This window comes from Zalophus californianus, chromosome 1, assembly GCF_009762305.2.
Source record: "Zalophus californianus isolate mZalCal1 chromosome 1, mZalCal1.pri.v2, whole genome shotgun sequence".
NCBI classification, from domain to species: Eukaryota; Metazoa; Chordata; class Mammalia; order Carnivora; family Otariidae; genus Zalophus; species Zalophus californianus.
This window is the reverse complement of record NC_045595.1, coordinates 154,296,379-154,310,763: the sequence shown is the minus strand read 5'-3', so window position 1 is coordinate 154,310,763 and position 14,385 is coordinate 154,296,379.

Genomic DNA, 14,385 nt, shown 5'->3' with positions numbered 1-14,385 from the left:
TCATAATGAGTGACTTCATGGAAGCATGAAGAAGAAAGAGATCAGTATGGTGTAAGTGTGGTAGGAAGCCTTTCATGATTAAAGACGCTGGGAGAAAAATTAAGATGGCACATTAAGAAGGCATATTAGATGACCAGATTATACAGGAAGGTTCATTATGGGGAATGAAAAATCAGGTTTGGAAGGAGTAATCCTGCCAGATGTTGGAAGCTTTTTTTCTTCATGTAGAGAAGTTTGCATTCCTATAAGCAAGGTAAGTTGGATATTTTCTGTCAGTACAACAATTAAATCATCAATGAAATAAAGGCTAACCCCATCTCTACTCCAAGCAAAAAGCATTACAGTTACCAAAATTTAACAGGATTTTCTGGATTTAATTTTATGTTCATCTTTCATTTTCCAAGTTATTCTCTGGTTTTAATGAATTTGATACATCATTGCTCAGAGAATGACAGAATAGATCATACCTACAAATGATGTTCAGAAATTCCAATAAACAGAGATAAATAAAATGTTTTAGCCAGGTAAAATAGTAAATAATAGGAAATGACAGATGCCAAAAAGGACAAGAAAGAGAAGATGTGAATGGTTAACATTTGAGTCATGATACCAGTGAAATGAGAACCTAACCATTCAGATCTCTCTCTCTCTTTCTTTTCCCAGTACATACAATCCTATCCCAGATTTACGGCTGTTGCAAATTCTGGAGTAGCCAATCTTTTTCACCGTAGCTGACTAAGAACCCATGTTGATTAACACTATCTGCTCTAACATAGGTACAGAAAGATCTGAAAATAAAGTAGGATGTATCTCCTCTAAAACCAAACCAAACTTCTATTCATTTTGTAGCATACTGTCTATATATAAAGTCTCATTTTATAACTCTCCTTGATTTGTTAAAGATTATTATCCTCCTTTTACAGATGGGAAAATTGAAGGATTAAATGTCTGTATCAAGCACTCCACTCCCAGTGAATATAAAAACCAGGATCTCCGTTTAGATAGCCTGGCTATGCCCATTATATTCTGCAACAAGGCCCCAAATTAGTTTTCTTTGCCCAAATGCCTCTGTGATAAAAGCAGAGAATATACTTCCTTATTTGATGTATAGTTACTCAATGGTTGAGATCTGATATTGAGCATTATGGGTTCATACTCACTAAAAGTACTGCCTTTATGCTAATATTTGTGAGATACTTTTTGATACCATTATCAAGTCTAAAAGGAGTAAGACATGCCATCTTTGCTGCTGGGTCCTTATTCACAGCTTAAAATATTTATTTGTTTATTTATTATTATTACCATAGCTACTACTAAATTAATACATGTTGATCAAACAAGTCAGAAGTTATAAAAAAGGAGAATAAAAATTTGCCCCCTTCATACTCTGACCCCCATTTCCATTTCCAAAATAAACCCCTGCTTCAGTTTTATTCTGTTCTGTCTTGTTGGTTGGTATATTTTCTTTTAGTAATTCTTATACAAATGGAATCCTAGTTACTTCATTCACTTATCAATATATTATGACCACCTTTTTATATTAGTCTATATAGCATTCCTTCATTCCAGGCCATGAATGTAATAGTGTAGCCAGTTTCTATTCAAGTTTAAGTTTTCAGCGTTCTTGCTATTAAAAACAATTTTTCGATGACCGTTATTGGACTCGTAACTTTGTTCACAGGTACAAGTAAATGTGTGGGAGAAAAATCTTAGAGGTGGAGCTGTTGGCTCAATGAGTATGGAGGCTTACTATTTTGCTAGATATTGCCAACTCTTTCCTTCAAGGTATGTGCCAATTCATATTGTCATCACAAGAATATGTTAGTGCACTCTTCCCAAATCCCCCACCAATTTGGGATATTATAGAAAATTTTAATCTTGCCAATCTTACTGATCTATAATTGTCTAAATTTGCATTTCTTTGATTATAAGTTGAGAACGACCAAATGTTTATAACATCCTTTTTTAGTGTGACTCCTATTTTGGTCACTTTGTATTATAGATATTAGCTATTATTATAGATATTAGATATAGATATAGAGCTTCTTTGTATTATAGATATTAGCTCTTTGTCTTATTTTCTTTATGCTAAACCATACCCAAGGTTATCACTTATCTTTGTCTTTTGACTGTTTTGTGGGTTTCTTTGCCAGTTATTTAATATTCTTATGTTCCAAATAATTTTCTCTTATTTTTTTAAAGATTTTATTTATTTATTTATTTATTTATTTATTTATTTATTTGAGAGAGAGAGAGAGAGAGAGAGAGAGAGTGAGCACAAGAGAGATAGAGAGCACCAGCAGGAGGAGTGGAGGAGGGAGGAGAAGGAGGCTCCCTGCTCAGTGGGGAGCCTGACAATATGGGCTCAATCCCAGGACCCTGGGATCATGACCTGAGCCGAAGGCAGATGCTTAACTGACTGAGCCACCCAGGTCCCCAGATAATTTTCTTTCTTTTTATTTTTTAAAGATTTTATTTATTTATTTGAGAGAGAGAGAATGAGAGGTAGAGAGCACGAGAGGGAAGAGGGTCAGAGGGAGAAGCAGACTCCCTGCTGAGCAGGGAGCCCGATGCGGGACTCGATCCCGGGACTCCAGGATCATGACCTGAGCCGAACCAACTGAGCTTAACCAACTGAGCCACCCAGGCGCCCTAGATAATTTTCTTTTTTATCTGTAACTGCTTTTATATTTTTTTCCTCTTTAGATAGAGCGTCCTCATTTTAAAGTTAAAGAAAAAATACATTCTTAAATATTTTTGGCTTTTTAAGGTTTCATTTAATATCTAAACCTTTGATTTATCTGGAATTTATTATGATACAGGAGTCATAAAATGTGATATATTATGATATATAGGATATAATATGGGATATATACTATATATATTATATGATATAGGAATATGAATCCAGACTTTTTCCATTTGCTAGCCAGTTTTCAACACTATTTACTGAATCCAGTTTCCCCCTCACCTTTAAAATGTAAGTACTCATATAAAAGTTAGTCTATTCATGTCCTCTCTATTCTCTTCCATTACTATTTTTATGTCACTATCAAACTAATTTTTAATACTTTGGTTTAAAAATATGCTTTCACCTTCTAAAATTACTTTAGATTTTTTAAGAGAAACATTAGTTGTGTTCTTTCAAGTTTCCTAAAAATCTTGATTTTCCGAGATTAAAATTATATTTTATTTTAGGTATAATTTGATTTTTTCTACTTTACTATACATTTTTTTAATTTAAAATCAATAGGCCAACATGTAGTGCATCATTAGCTTTTAATACAATGTTCAATGATTCATTAGTTGCGTATAACACCCGGTACTCATCACAACACGTGCCCTTCTCAATACCCATCACCTGGTGACCCCATCCCACCACCCGCCTCCCTTTCTGCAACCTTCAGCTTGTTTCCCAGAGTCGAGTCTCATGTGGTTTGTCTCCCTCTCTTATTTTTTCCCCTTCTGTTTTTCCCTCCCTTCCCCATTGTCCTCTGCACTATTCCTTATGTTCCACATAGGAGTGAAACCATATGATAACTGTCTTTCTCTGACTGACTTATTTCACTTAGCATAATCCCCTCCAGTTCCATTCATGTCGATGTAAATAGTAGATATTTGTCTTTCCTGATGGCTGAGTAATATTCCATTGTATATATGAACCACATCTTTATCCATTCATCTAATGAAGGACATCTCAGCTCCTTCCACAGTTTGACTGTTGTGGACATTGCTGCTATGAACATTGAGGTGCATATGGTTCTTCTTTTCACTACATCTGTATCTTTGGGGTAAATACTCAGTAGTGTAATTGCTGGGTCATAGGGTAGCTCTGTTTTTAACGTCTTGAGGAACCTCCATACTGTTTTCCAGAGTGGCTGTACCAGCTTACATTCCCACCAACAGTGTAGGAGGGTTCCCCTTTCTTCACATCCTCACCAACATTTGTTGTTCTCTGTCTTATAATTTGATTTTTATATAAGTGAATTCTTCCTATTTTAAAACAGCGTGCATTTCCATTCATCCAAGATATTTTTGTTCCTCAGTGGAGTTGTAACATGTTCTTCATATTAGACCCACACATTGCTTATTAAACTTGTTCTAAAATATTATATCTTTTATGACTGGGTCAGTGAATTGAAATTTTCTTCCATTAATTTTCAATTTGTTTCTAATTTTTATGTACATTATTATTTTAATCAATCACTTTTTAGATATACTTATTATTTCTATTTTTTGTTGATTTGTATGGATTACTAGACATATAGTCATATAATTTACAAATATCTTTCCCTTTCCAATACTTATATCATATCTCACTCTTTTGTGAAACTTCAATATCTATGACATCCAGAATAAAGTTTAATAAGATTAATAGTGGTAATCTTGTCTTCTTTCAGGTCTTATGTTTTCTTTCAAAGCAATAATGAGCATGCCTTGAGTGTTTTACCATTAATCAAGGCCCTGGTTATGAATATACGGAAGGTACTTATGTCATGTAAGGAATGTCTCCAAATTTCCATATTGCAAAGGTATTATAAATTCCTTTAAAGTCTGAAATGGAGGTTGAATTTATTCTCCCAATTTTCTTTTGCACTTTATCGAGATAAACATATTTTCTCTTGTTATTTTTTTCATAAATTTGAAATATTTTAACAGATGTCTTGTTATTGAACCATCCTTGGATTTCTGAAATTGATCCCACTTGATCATAGTGTAACATTATATATTTATTTGCTCTTGAATTCATTTTGGTAATTTTTTTTTATTATGGTATTATCAATATTCATATGACATAATGATTTTTTCTTTCTTTTTTGAATGACAATTTTCAGGCTTGTTTTTTTTAAAAAAAGAGGTTGTTTCCTTCTGGTGCATAGTATTAAAAGTATCTCAAGACTTGAAAGAAAGCACCTAAGCAAGTTTCTGGGTCTGCCTCTTTCTTGATATTTGCCTATTTGATAACTTTCTCAATGTTTCTTCTTCATAATTTATCTGATTAGATATAATGCATATACTAACTCAAATTTAGATAATTTCCAATATCCTAAAAAAGTGTTTCCTTTTAATCATGTTTTCACAGTATTTTTGAAGGACGTTTAGAAAAATATTTATTTATTATTATTCTAATTTCTTTTTTTTTCCCATGGTCTATTTCCTCTGTTCTTATTTCTGATTTTGTGCCTTCGTCTTTGTTATAATGATACTTTTTCATCTTCTTTTTTTAAAAAATCAGCACCTAGATCTTTCATTCATTTTTTTTTTAAGATTTTATTTATTTATTTGTCAGAGAGAGAGTAAGCACAAGCAGGGGGAGCGGCAGGCAGAGGGAGAAGCAGTCTCCCCGCCAAACAAGGAGCCCAATATGGGACTTGATCCCAGGACCCTGGGATCATGACCTGAGCTGAAAGCAGATGCTTAACCAACTGAGCCACCCGGGCAACCCTGTCATTCATTTTTAATTAGCTGTTTTAAAAGTTTAATTTTTTTAGATTTTTCTTTTTCATCCTTTTCTATCTTTTCAGGTGAATACTTCTCAAGTACTGTTTAGTAATGTAGTAATTTTAGGCTATTCATTTTCCTCCAAACATATCTTTAATATAAATTACAAACATTTTAATACAATCACTATTTTCTAGGCATTCTATACTTCTACTTAGACAGGAAATGTTTAAAATATACATTTTGCTTATTTTGTTTAATTCCCATGTCATTGGGTATACCAGATTCTTTTGTGTCAATGGTTTGTAATACATAGTTCGGTCAAAAAAAAAAATCTGTGTTATTACTTTTTGGTTTCAAATTCATTAAGGATCTTCTTTGAAACTAATATAGGGTTAATTTTTGTAAATATTATATATTTGATTAAAAATAAGTTCTGTTCTCTGTTTCCAGGAACTACATTTTGATATATACCTATTAGAGCAATTGTATTAATTATATTATTCAAATTCTCTAGGGCTTTATTATAATTATGATTTATTAGAAGCAAATAACTAAATCTGATCAAAGGCATCACTGAGAGGAATGTGACTAAATAAACATGGCATGTAGAGCTACATTTTTTTTAAAAGGGGACAACTTACATATGCATTCAAATTACGTGTCTTCTGAAATATGAACTGTCAAAAGGTCTGTCACTTATATGTGTGTACTGAGAGACCACAGTAGCACATTTTTAATCATTTTTTTTTTCAGGTTTCCAGATACTTTGTCAAAGACAAACCCAGAAATAGTCATCTCTGGAAGCCTCTACAGGTTGGTAACAAATAACCGTAAGTACAAAGAAGAAAAAGCCAGGCCAGCCACTTTTCATATGGCTCTTAATGCTCTCTGCTAGAGGCGGAGTTTGCTAAGCATGGTACTTTTTCTATTGGTTTGCCTGAGGATAATCTGATCATTACAATCTTACCAAATCACCCATTACTCTAAACTTTTAAAGCATGACCTTGCCTCTGAAATCCCCATGAAGAAAAAAAAAAGTAGTTCAAATATAGGTTCAACACTTTCCCCTGATATTATTTTATTTTATTTTTTGACATAGTTAACTTGGATAAAGATAGATGATATAAGTGAGATGTGAACATTGAGTTTCATTAAAGTATCATAACTGTCTGTAATGGAGAACCGCTCTCCAGATGTAGAGATGGAAACATGAAGATCACACAGACAGCTCATTTCCATCAATTTAAAAGCACAGCTTTCTCTCTGGGTCCTTTTGTGTGGATGTGTGTCTCAAATCTTTTCAAAAACTGCCAGCATGTTCTTTGATACAGGATTACAAAGTGGAGCTGAAAAATATGACATGGATCCTGAAATGACAGATGTCTAGGAGTGAACCAAACATCAAGAAAGATAGAGCTCCATTTCTTTTTCTTGTAAGACAAAGACCTTTCCTCCTTTGATGAAGGCTCAAATCTAGGTAGTTTGTTATAATAAACAATATCTTCGTACCATGGCCAGAAGAGGTGCTTACAGCCTAGAGGACACATTTCTTCAAAACATCATGGAAACAAATAAGAAATGCACTGTTTGGGCCATTACTGTCTTTCCCCATCTCACCCATGCCACCTATTGAGTAGTACTCCTATGTTGGCTTTGCTAGAACATGGCATACCAAAAGTTGGAAGTTCTGGAATGTTGCTGAAGACAGTGTTTCTCAAGATGCACTCCTCCATTACCTCTGTCTGAATCACCTGTGTAACACATCTCTACTGAATTGCAGTTTCTGATGTGGTTGACCCAGGAAGCAGTATTTTAAACAAACCATCCAGATGATTCCTAGGCATATGGAAATTTCACAGCCTTTAGATTGTCTTATCAAACTTCCCCTGACTTATAGATGATGACTCTGTTACAAATCAGTTCGTGAGAAGTGTTTGAAAGAAAGTACTAAAATGGCCTCAGGCTTTAGTAAGTATCCTTATATGTGGTAACTGGTAGCCATAAACCTAAAATCATTAACCGCAATTCTGGGAATGTGCTGCATGGAAAAGCTATTATTAAATCTTTTGTCTCTGCTAAAGGCTTTTAAAGCAAGGTTTTTACAAGGCTTCAGATATCCCTGGTTCTGTTCTAGGCACTTGAAATACAAACATTCCAAGATTCCTGCTCTTGTAAAACATACAATCTATCTTATGTTCCTCTTGCAATTACCATCCCTCCCCAAATTATATGTGAAATATTATGCATGTGTGCTTTTATGAGAGTTAAGAATTGGGTCAAAGATCAAAATGGGATCAGTTGGCCTCCAGAATCCATGGAGCTATTCCTGCCCTTCTAGATTGTCTCTGGGATATAAGAGTCCAGAGTTAGAGGTCTCCGGTCTGGTTGTCATCTAGGAAGGCATCAGTGGACATTTATTTCTGTGTCTCCTTCAAAATTCAGATAAAGATTGAGATCTCCTTTCTGCTGAGTTTTGCTGCCTTTTCTAAACTGGGACTCAAGAGAATTAATGTAGATGTTTTAACATAATGGGATTTACACACACACACACACACACACACACAAACACACACACAAATTAGGATCACACCCTCCTATTTTCTACTCACTGCAACTGAGAACAGTCTCTGAATCCTAAATGATAGGCATCCTAAATGACAGTGACCTGCACATACTTATACAGAATATGGTTGAGTGGGGAGCTGTTTTTCTGGGGCTAGTGATGAGGGTGAACACTGCCAGTCTGGCATAGCTGAATATCCATACATTTCTTGCCTTCTTACATTTTATTTATCTTTCACAACAGGCCAGTTTAAGAGGCTGGAGAAAGCTTGATGCTGGTGATTGCTATTAGTAGATTGAATAATGGTCACCCAAAGATCTTATCTCTACAATTTGTAAATTATCTTATTTGGGGGAAAAAAATTCTTTGCAGATATAATTAAGTTAAGGATTTTGACATGAGCAGATTACCGTGGATTATCTGGGTAGGCCTTAAATGCCATTATAAACGCGCTGGTAAGAAAGGTATGCAGTCGCAACACAGTCACACAGAGGAGAAGGCCCTGTGAAAATGGAGGCAGACAGTAGCGATCCAACCACAATCTGGGAATCCTGGGGCAGCCACCAAGAGGCTGGAAGAGGTAAAGCAAGATTCTCTCCTAGACTTCCCAGAGGAAGTATAGCCTTACTGGACTTTGGACTTCTGGCCTCCAGAACTGTGACAGAATGAATATCTGTTGCTTTAAACCACCAAATTTGTAGTAATTTCTTACAGAAGTCTCAGGAAATGAATACAGTTGCCATGCCCCATATCATGCACCGACTATGATGTGCTAATAATACTCCAGGTAGCCTGGCTGGATCTCGGTGGAGAGTTTTCAGTGTTCCTTTACTTGTTCATGTTTCTTTACAATAAGGCTTTATCACCTGAGTAAGGTTACTTTTCTGTTCCTTGGAACATTAAGTGATCTAGGATACTCCATCTATAAGCTTTTGTTTTCTACTCTTTAGCAACTTTTTTTTTTTTACTAAAGATTTTATTTATTTATTTGACAGAGAGAGAGAGAGAGAGAGCACAAACAGGGGGAGCGGCAGGCAGAGGGAGAAGCAGGCTCCCCACTGAGCAGACAGCCAGACGTGGGGCTCGATCCCAGGACCCTAGAATCATGACCTGAGCTGAAGGCAGATGCTTAACCGACTGAGCCACCCAGGCACCCCGTATCTACCAACATTCTAGGTTGTCTCTTTTATCATCTGGCCAGTGTGTGCTTGAAGAATGCAAACTGCTTTCATTAAAGATTTATGCAATAATCAAAATGAGTAAGATTTAAAAATAAAGCAGGAATAAAATGTTTTAAAAAGCTAAATAACGGGAATTTTAAAAAATTATGTTTCAATTTATGTGTGCCACTATTTCCCTCCAAAAGGTAAATATAGAACTAAAAATTATGACACAAAAGACTAATTTTTAACATATATGCCAGAATTTATACCTGTGTCATAGATTAAATATGGACATAATTTATTTGTATTTCCTCCCATTAAGAGGTGAAATCTACTCACAATCCTTTGAATTTGGGCTAGCCTATGACTTGCTCTGACCAAAGAAAAAGATATTTTTCAAAATTGAGGTTTCATTGACATATAACATTCTATTAGTTTCAGGTGTATGACATCATGATCCAATCTTTGTATATACTGTGAACTCATCACCACAATAAATCTAGTTAACATCTATCACCATATGTAGTTACAGCTTTTTTTTCTTATCATGAGAACTTTTAAGATCTACTTTTTTAAGCAACTTTCAAATATGCAATATGGTATTATGAACCATAGTCACCATGCTGTACATTCTATCTCCATGACTTATTTATTTCACTAGAGTAAAAACACATGGGCCTCAAGATACTTTACAGATTTTTCTGTGTCCTCTTAGAGCACTGCTCTGAGACTAGTATGTAAGAAAGTGGGCCTCACCTACAGGAGAACGAGAGTGCCCGCGAAGAGAACTTAGTATCCTGCCTAGATCTAGAACTCACTGCCCCACACGTCAATGAGTCCACGTGTAACTTCCAGTCCAGAAGACTTTCCTTCTGAATTCAACCACATAAGTGAGCCTGGGTGAGCTAGCAAAAGAATCATCTAACCATCCCACAGAACTGTGAGACAGAATAATAATCCGATATTTTTCAAGACACTAAATCTGAGGATAGGTCGCTATGCAGCAAAACACAGCTGGTATAACGTCCAAGGAGTGCTTTCCTTGACAGAAACTTCTCTGTAGGAATTGCCATCAGATCCTATTAAGAAGCCATACCCACTGTTGTGAAATGAATTGTGTCCCTACCACCCCAAATTCATAGGTTGAAGTTCTAACCCCAGAATCTCAAAATGTGACTGTATTTGGAGCTATGGTCTTTCAATAGGTAATTAAGTTAAAAGATGTCATTAAAGTAAGCACTAATCCAAAATGAGTGATGTCCTGATAAGAAGAGGAAATTTAGATGCAGGCATGTACAGCGGGAAGGCTCTGTGAAGACACACAGAGAAAAGAGCCATCAGCAAGCCAAGCACAGAGGCCCGGAATAGATAGTTTTACCATGGCCCTCGGAAGAAACCAACCCTGCCAGTGAGCACCTTGACATAGGACTACGAGCATTCAGAACTGAGAGGAAATCATTTTTGTGTAGTTTAAGCCACCCAGTTTGGGTTATTTTGTTATGGCAGCCCTAGAAAACTGGGATAGCCACCATGCCCCCTCCCTCATGCACACACAAATACAATCTTCATTGTTCTTTAAAAAACGAAAAAACAAACAAACAAACAAACCCACTGAAGTAAAAATGGTTTTGCTAAACTTGAATATCCACCTTTTTAACAGACTTGGCTTACTCTCAATGAATACAGATTTGCTTTTCTTAGGACAATTGAAATAACATGTGGGAGAATCTAGAAGCAATTTCCAGGAGAAGAGTCCCTAAATATTTTGAACAATGACAGCGTAATTAGAAAATATATTGCTTCCTCAGGTTAGTACATTGAAGAGAAAGGCCCTAATTTTTTTTCAAGAAAAAATTATTGTTCTTTTAGAGTCACATTTTTGAAGCATTTTACCTTGTTCCCCATCCATATGGTACATGTTTTGGCAATAGCTCTAGTCTATGTAAACATGGACATGAACCAGGGAAATAGCATGGTATTGGAGTTATACAAATGCTCTAGGACAACAATGCCTCAGATCCATTTCAGGAGTCCATTTAATCTAAAACAGCTCTTCCTTCCCAACCATTTGCCCCCACCCCTCTCCCACTCTGGCAGTATTAGGAAGTAGGAGGAAAAAAAACAAAAACAAACTTTAACAGCAAGGAAGATAATGAAAAAAAAAAAAAAAGAATTTTATTATCTGAATTGAAAAAGAAAGTTCTAGTTAGACAAAAACCCTAATAAAGGAAGGATTAATTTCTGCATTCTCAGGTGGTTTCCATCTCACTGCTTTCCTTGCTGTCTCTCACAAGATACATAAAGTAAATGAAAGAGTTAGGGCGACAGATTTAATAACTGTTGTTTGTTAAAGCATAGAGATACGGTTCCCTGCCACTAGCTTCTCCAATTAAATCTCGGGCAAATTACTCTTCCATTTTGCATAGATCTACAGTGATGACAGTCACTATATTAAAGATGGTTGTCAAAGAAATAAAAAAATATGATTTTCTCTAGTTTTCCAGTTGGTAGCGTACTAGTTAACACACACCATTTGTAGCCTCTTCCCTTTGATCCTGTTTACTTTATCTGTAAAAATCAGAGCTACTCCTTTCCAAGAAAATGGCCTGGAAGGCTCAAAGAGTATCAGCTCCAGGAAAAAATTATAATAGTCATTCCTTCGTCTACTCAGCCAAACACAAATCAACAAGTCTTTCTCTAAGTTAGAAGTGTCTTTCTCTAAATGCCCAGGTTAATATCTAATTGTCTTTACATGGTAGAAAACAGGCAAGGTTGTCATGACAACTGGGTGGAAAGTTTAGCTAGAATAATGTTTTCTTTGAAAAGAATGAAGCAATTTCAAGCTTTTTAGTGCTATCTGGAATTATAAAAATTGCTTTATATCCCCATTTTTAGATTGCAGGAGATGATTGATCATTTTTTAAAAACTGGCTTATGGATTTTCTTAACACCAATTTTGAAAAAATGCTGCTTTTTTTTTTCTCTTTTCTACCCCCTTACCCCACCCCCGCTTTTTTTTTTTGATAGCAGAATTCTACACTTGCAAATGGGGCAAATAGTTCTCTTTTTAATAGTTCACCAGACCTATAGCATCTGAATAAAATGAACATTTAGCTACAACTCATTTGATTGGTATATTGCAACGCTACCCTCAAAATAAATCTATGGTTGCTAAATGAAGAGAAAAAGTACTTTTGTTTTTCTACTTTGTAAGATAGTGAACGAGATGTATATGTTAAAATTTCCAAATGGATGCCCACTAACAAGACATGGAATAGCCCTTATCTTTGGAAACGAACACACACAGTTCTCTCTCTTTATTCCCCTTTTCTCTTTTTAATAAAATTTAATTTCTTCTTTTTCTCAGGAATTCCTTCAAGTATAGTTCCTCATAATTGTGCAATTATTTCTAGAGTGTTGCCTTGGGTTATTATGTTTGACCGTTGTGAGCACATAATGAACCGAGTGCTTTAGATAAACCAGCTGATAGTTCTATAATGCCAGTGGTGCTTGGGGACAGCCAAAGGAGAGGGGCACTTTTCAGAGTATTTTTTCTGGGGACACTGGCCTCAAAGTGAGGGTAAAATTTTTGTAAGAACTTGCTACAGATTTTGGTATCACTGTATTTACCTTTCTTATTTTAAAACTAAGCAGGCAAAGGCTCAATAAATCAGAGTGAAAGAGACTCAAGGTGAAAGGAGCTCGAATCTAAAACAATGCCCACTACAAAAGCAGTGCAAGCACTGGGCACAGGACTGGAACTCGAGTCCCAGTGTAGGGATGAGGGTATCGCGAAGGGAATCACAGGGGTGGTCCTAGTCAATGCAGGTGCTGAAAAGCAATAATATTTCAAGGGCAGAAGTACAGAGAGAAACACAGTACCAGAAATGTCTGTTTCAAGAGTCTGATCACCAAACTGAGTTTTAGGGGCCATGCTCCCACCCTTTGGACAGGAACTAACAAGAGCTGGTCAAGGCCCGTGTTCTACAAAGACCGAACTCTCTGGTGCTTATGTCTACTCAGTGGCTCAAAATCAAAAACCCGGTAGCTATCTTTGATTCCCCCATTTGCCCTTCAATTCCCTCCCCTTCTACCTTCAGTCCTTCAGCAAGGCCTGTCTGGTCTACCTCCAGTATCAGCGTTCCGTCCATCAACACTCCAACCCACTAACTTCACCGACTAGGCCTCTGATCAGCAACGCTGATGCTACTTTTACACCTTGCTCGTCCGTCCGCCATACAATATCCAAAGTATTCTTTTAGAAACAAGTTCAAGTCATATAATCTCTCTATTCAAATGTCTTCATTGGCTTCTCATTGCACTTGCAATACAAGCCAGAGTCCATCATGTGACACTAAGCCCTGTGTGATCTTTTCCAGTTATGAATCTCCAACTCTGCCCTTAACCACTTCCTCCTTGCTCACTATGCTGCTCTCCTGCTTTGTGTACTAGCATCTGGGGTGATGTTGCAGACTCAGCAGATGGGGCCAAGAAGTCCAGCCTTACAAACACAAAAACCTCCCAGGTTGGGAACGAGGCAGAGGCTGACTCCAGTCTGAATATACATGCTAATTCCCCAGCCCCCCCACCAGTTTTGAGTTTGTAATTATTCTGCCAATGCCAGGGAAGCATACGAGCCTATGAAGTAATTTGGATGTCGGGACAGGGTCCTCATCGTCGGAAATCTATACATACACATGTCCCAAGCTAGAATCCCAGGGGCTTTATTGAATCTTGGGCTAGAAAGTTGGCAAGGCAAGTCTCTAACTAAAGGAGTTAGAAAGACTCCCATACGGGATGAGTGGATCCAAAATGAAGGCTCTAGAGATTAAGGCAGTGACTAGAGAAATCAGGAAACAAAAGTAAACATCCCCCCCCCTCCCCGCCCCGCCGCCCAACCTTGGGGCGGATGACAAAAATCAGGAGGGCTCCTGTCTCTGCAGGCTTAAGAAACTTAAGCGTATGACAAAGCAATTAGAAGCAGCACATGGAGAGCGTCGCAAGTGCCCCCCTCGCTACCTTAATCAAAATATTTCCCTTTTACGAGCAGCTCATTTAGAGATGTAACGAGCTGGTGTCACCTCGAATCTCCAGGGTTAGAGTTGTGTCATGTGAGCCCGCCAGCACTTCATGCTCTAGTTTCAGCCTCCTATTTCCTCACTGCCTACAGTAGACAAGGCTGTCACTTAGAAGATGAAATATATTTGCAAATTA